This window comes from Psammomys obesus, unplaced genomic scaffold (genome assembly GCF_907164565.1).
Source record: "Psammomys obesus unplaced genomic scaffold, mPsaObe1.curated_primary_1811, whole genome shotgun sequence".
Classification (NCBI taxonomy): domain Eukaryota; kingdom Metazoa; phylum Chordata; class Mammalia; order Rodentia; family Muridae; genus Psammomys; species Psammomys obesus.
Window position 1 is genome coordinate 29580256 of NW_026596095.1, and position 6021 is coordinate 29586276.

Below are 6021 nucleotides of genomic sequence, written 5' to 3' on the forward strand. Positions count from 1 at the left end.
ATTTGTGGTTCATTGAAGAAATAACAGAATCTTCTAATAAGCTAAAAAGTTATTTAATTATAACATTAGCATCCAGGCCATCTGGGATGCTAGGATACCTGCTCTGTCTATCTATTTCATTAAGAATAATGCCACCAACTAAATATAATGTTGAAGTCATGGGTCTGATCACTCCCTTGAACTACAGAAGCAAGAAGCACTTTCGTATGTACATTTTGCTCATATCAAACCCAGGACTGTGACAAGGCACTTTGATTAAACATTAACTCACATGATAACAACTGTAGGTATAAATGTTTAATTATATAGGTTTGAACGCAAGGTATCAGCACTGTGTATGCTCATCGAAAAGGCTCAGCATCGACAGCTGAGGAATCAGAAATCCTGTCTGTCTCTGGGTTAGATCAGATGCCGGCTTCAGATGCTAATCAGTAGGTAGTGCAACAGGAGAGCTGACTACTGAGCATGGAAACCATCTGGGAAATAGAAACCTCAGTGAATAAGCGTTCCTGAGGTGACTCTCACACCAATGTTTCCTTTATTCCAAGTGTGTATTGTATGGCTGGTGATGCAGCCATTAGGTAGAGTTAATCAGAATGCACAAGGTCCTGGGTTCAAGTGTTGCTTAAACCCGGTGAGGTGACACAAGCCTATAATCTCAGCATTTGGGAGGGGAAGGTAGGACAATCAAGAGGACTAGAGACTTACCTTAATAAAAAATAAAAAGCTTTGGTGAAATGATCTGACTTCATTGTATATTTGTGGGAACAGTGTTCTTTTGGGTTCCCTGATCCCTTTTGCAAACACTGAGGAATAGAGTACTGGTTTGCCTTGTTGCTAAGGTAGTAAAATAAAGCATATAGACATATTAACCTATTAGTTATAAAATAAAGCATATGTACACACACATGCTGGAGAGCTTTTGACAAGCCTTCACTGTTTAATGAATGTGTGTATATAATATAATGTATATATAGTATAATGAAATACATCTTCCCATCCCATAATTACAGTATAACCTCAGCTTGTAGGGTGTTGTAGCCAACCTTTAGGTGAAATGTGACATGCCTTTCAATGCCAGTCTGGAGTAGATGCAACTTCCATTCATGTTCATATTATTGATAAACATAAAATGCCTCCTTCTTCCTCTCCCCACGAAAAGCTGAATCTTTAGATTGTTCACACCTCTAGATAAACCCCACTCACCCACATTTACATATCAGAACTAGAGTCCAAATCTCTCCCTGGGATGCTCTGGGATGAGAGTGGTCTGCCTTCCACTTTAGAGAGTAGCTGAAGGGCAGCTTAGTCTGCTTATGGGTGCACTAGTAAGGGGAGCACGGACTGTCTGTGACATGGATTCTGTTGCCTGCTTTTCCACCATGATGCATTCAGTCCTGATGGGACTTAATGTGCTGGGGTAGGTGGGTGGGGGGAATCTGCTTTTCTGAGGAGGAGGGAAGGGGGCATAGGAGGAAGAGGGAGGGTGAGACCAGGAAGAGAGGAGGGAGGGGGCTATGACTGGGATGTAAACGATAATAATTAAAAAAGAATGATGATGTAGGAAAAACAAAAGAATTGGCGACTCATTGTGAATTGTAGCTGATTCACATTACAGTCAGGGAAGTCCTCTGTGGGGGGTCCTCAGGAGATATGCCCGACTATCCTCTGATAGACTCATCCTGTTTTTTCCTGAATCAGAGATAGTGCACTGATATTCCTCATGTCATCATTCAACATAATTTTTTTAATTTATTTTTTTTAATTTTTAATTTTATTTTATTTTATTAATTACACTTTATTCACTTTGTATCCCCCCATAAGCCCCTCCCTCCTCCCTACTGGGTCCCACTCTCCCCTCCTTCCACCCTCTTTTTCCCGAATGCTCCTCCCCAAGTCCACTGATAGGGGAGGTCCTCCTCTCCTTCCTTCTGATCTTAGTCTATCAGATCACATCAGGAGTGGCTGCATTGTCATCTTCTGTGGCCTGGTAAGGCTGCTTCCCCCCTCAGGGGGAGGTGATCAAAGAGCAGGCCAATCAGATTATGTAAGAGGCATTCCCTCTTCCCATTACTATGTAACCCACTTGGACACTAAACTGCCATGGGCTACATCTATGCAGGGATTCTAGGTTATCTCCATGCCTGGTACTGGGTTGCAGTATGAGTCTCTGGGAAGACCCCTGTGTTCAAATTTTCTGGTTCTGTTGCTCTCCTTGTGGGGTTCCTGTCCTCTCCAGATCTTACTATTTCCCACTTCTTACATAAGATTCCATGCACTCTGCCCAACAGTTGGCCATAAGTCTCAGTGTCTGCTTTGATAGTCTGCAGGGCAGAACTTTTCAGAGGCCCTCTGTGGCAGGTTCCTAGGTTGTTTCCTGCCTTCTTCTTCTTCTGATGTCCATCCTCTTTGCCTTTCGGGATGTGGATTGATCATTTTAGTCAGGGTCCTCTCTCTTGATTAGTTTCTTTAGATGTACAGATTTTAGTAGGTTTATCCTATGTTATATGTCTATATGAGTGAGTATATACTGTACGTGTCTTTCTGCTTCAGGGACAGCTCACTCAGGATGAACTTTTCCAGGTCCCACCATTTACCTGCAAATTTCATGATTTCCTTATTTTTCATGGCAGAGTAATACTCCATTGTGTAGATGTACCACAATTTCTGCATCCATTCTTCAGTTAAGGGGCACCTGGGCTGTTTCCAGCTTCTGGCTATTACAAATAAAGCTACTACAAACATGGTTGAGCAAATGTCCTTATTGTGTACTTGAGACTCTTTTGGAAATATGCCTTGAAGTGGTATGGCTGGATCTTGAAGAAGCGCTATTCCTAGTTGTCTGAGAGAGCGCCAGATTGATTTCCAGAGTGGTTGTACAAGTTTACATTCCCAGCAGCAGTGAAGGAGGGTTCCCCTTTCTACACAACCTCTCTAGCATGTCTTGTCACTTGAGTTTTTCATCTCAGCCATTCTAATGGGTGTAGGGTGAAATCTCAGGGTTGTTTTCATTTGCATTTCCCTAATGGCTAATGAGGTTGAACATTTCTTTAAGTGCTTCTCTGCCATTCGATATTCCTCTACAGAGAGTTCTCTCTTTAGCTCTGTTCCCCATTTTTTTTTAAATTGGATTACTTGGTTTGCTGCTTTTCAGCTTCTTTAGTTCTTTATATATACTGGATATTAGCCCTCTGTCAGATAAAGGGTTGGTGAAGATCCTTTCCCAATGTGTAGGCAGTCCTTTTGTTTTGATGATGGTGTCCTTTGCTTTACAGAAGCTTTTCAGTTTCATGAGGTCCCATTTATTGATTGTTGCTCTTAGAGCCTGTGCTGTTGGTGTTCTGTTCAGGAAGTAGTCTTCTGTGCCAATGAGTTCTAGGGTTTCCCCCAATTTTTCTTCTAACCTATTTAATGTGTCTGGTTTTATGTTGAGGTCTTTGATCCACTTGAATTTTAGTTTTGTGCAGGGTGATAAGTATGGATCTATTTGCATTTTTCCAGTTAGACCAGCACTATTTGTTTAAGATGCTGTCTTTTTTCCATTGTATGGTTTTGGCATCTTTGTCAAAGATCAGGTGTCCATAAGTGTGTGGGTTTATTTCTGGGTCTTCTGTTCGGTTCCATTGATCCACCATTCTGTTTCTATGCCAGTACCATGCAGTTTTTATAACTGTTGCTTTATAGTACAGCTTGAGATCAGAGATGGAGATACCTCCAGAAGATCTTTTACTGTAGAGGATTGTTTTAGCAATTCTGGGTTTCTTGTTATTCCATATGAAGTTGAGAATTTTTCTTTCAAGGTCTGTAAGAATTGTGTTGGTAATTTGATGGGAATTGCATTGAATCTGTAGATTGCTTTTGGTAAGATGGCCATTTTTACTATGTTAATCCTGTCAAGCCATGAGCATGGGAGATCTTTCCATCTTCTGATATCTTCTCTTAATTCTTTCTTCAGAGACTGGAAATTTTTTCCATACAAGTCTTTGACTTGCTTGGTTTGACTCACACCAAGGTACTTTATGTCATTTGGCTATTGTGACGGGTGTTGTTTCCCTAATTTCTTTCTCAGCCCTTTTGTCTTTTGTATGCAAGAGGGCTACTCATTTTTTGAGTTAATTTTGTATCAGGCCACTTTGCTGAAGGTGTTAATTAGCTGTAGGAGTTCCCTGGTAGAGTTTCTGGGGTCACTCAGGTATACTATCATATCATCTGCAAATAGTGATAATTTGACTTCTTCCTTTCCCATCTGTATCCCCTTGATCTCCTTCAACTGTCTTATTGCTCTAGCAAGGACTTCCAGCACTATGTTGAAGAGATCTGGAGAAGAGTGGGTAGCCTTGTCTTGTCCCTGATTTCAGTGGGATTGCTTTAAGTTTCTCTCCGTTCAGTTTGATGTTGTCTATAGGCTTGCTGTATATCGCCTTTACTATGTTTAGATATGTGCCTTGTATCCCTGATATCTGTAGTACTTTAAACATGAATGGATGTTGGATTTTGTCAAATGCTTTTTCAGCATCTAGGGAGATTATCATGTGGTTTTTTTCTTTCAGTTTGTTAATATGGTGGATCACATTGATGGATTTCCGTATATTGAACCACCCCTGCATACCTGGGATGAAGCCTACTTGGTCATAGTGGATAATATCTTGGATGTGTTCTTGGATTCGGTTTGCAAGCATTTTTTTTAAGTATTTTGCATCAATGTTCATAAGGGAGATTGGCCTGAAATTCTCTTTCTTTGTGGAGTCTTTGTGAGGTTTAGGTACCAAGGTGATTGTGGCTTCATAGAATGAGTTTGGTAATGTTCCTTCTGTTTCTATTTTGTGGAATAGTTTGAAGAGAATTGGAGTTAGCTCTTCTTTGAAGGTCTGGTAGAATTCTGTGCTGAAGCCATCTGGACCTGGGCTTTTTTTGGATGGGAGACTTTTGATGACTGCTTCTATTTCCTTGGGGGATATAGGACTATTTAATTGATTTACCTGGTCCTCATTCAGCTTTGCTAAGTCAAATTGATCAAGAAAATTGTCCATTTCATTTAGATTTTCAAATTTTGTTGAGTATAGACTTTTGAAGTAAGTCCTAATGATTGTTTGGATTTCCTCAGTGTCGGTAGTTATGTCCCCCTTTTCATTTCTGATTTTGTTGATTTGGGTGGTGTCTCTCTGCCTTTTAGTTAGCTTGGCTAAGGGTTTGTCGATCTTGTTGATTTTCTCAAAGAACCAGCTCTTGGTTTCATTGATTCTTTGAATTGTTTTATTTGTTTCCAATTGATTGATTTCAGCCCTGAGTTTGATTATTTCCAGCCGTCTACTCCTTTTTGGTGTGTCTGCTTCTTCTTTTTCTAGGGTTTTTAAGTGGGCCATTAAGTTGCTTGAATAAGCTGTCTCGAATTTCTTCTTGAGGGCACTTAGTGCTATGAACTTTCCTCTTAGCACTGCTTTCATTGTGTCCCACAAGTTTGGGTATGTTGTGTCTTCATTTTCATTGAGTTCTAGGAAGACTTTAATTTCTTTCTTTATTTCTTCCCTGACCTAGCTGTCATTTAGTAACAAGTTGTTCAGTTTCCATGTGTGTGTAGGCTTTTTGCTATTTCTGTTGTTGTTGAAGTCCAGCTTTATTCCATGGTGATCAGACAGAATACAAGGGATTATTTCAATCTTCTTGTATCTTTTGAGGTTCGCTTTGTGACCAACTATATGGTCTATTTCTTTTCTGGTCAAATTTGTTGGGTGTTCTGTAGGCCTCATGTATCCTTATTGGCTTCTCCTTTAACTTGGGGAAATTCAATGATTTTGTTGAAGATATTTTCTCTGCCTTGGAGAAGGGAGTCTTCTTTTTCCTCTATTCCTATTATTCTTAGGTTTTGTCTTTTCATATTGTCTTGGATATCTTGGATGGTCTGTGTCAGGAATTTTTTGGATTTAACATTTTCTTTGACAGATACATCAATTTCTTCCATTGTATCTTCTACACCTGAGATTCTTTCTTCCATTTCTTGTAGTCTGTTGGTTATGCTTACCT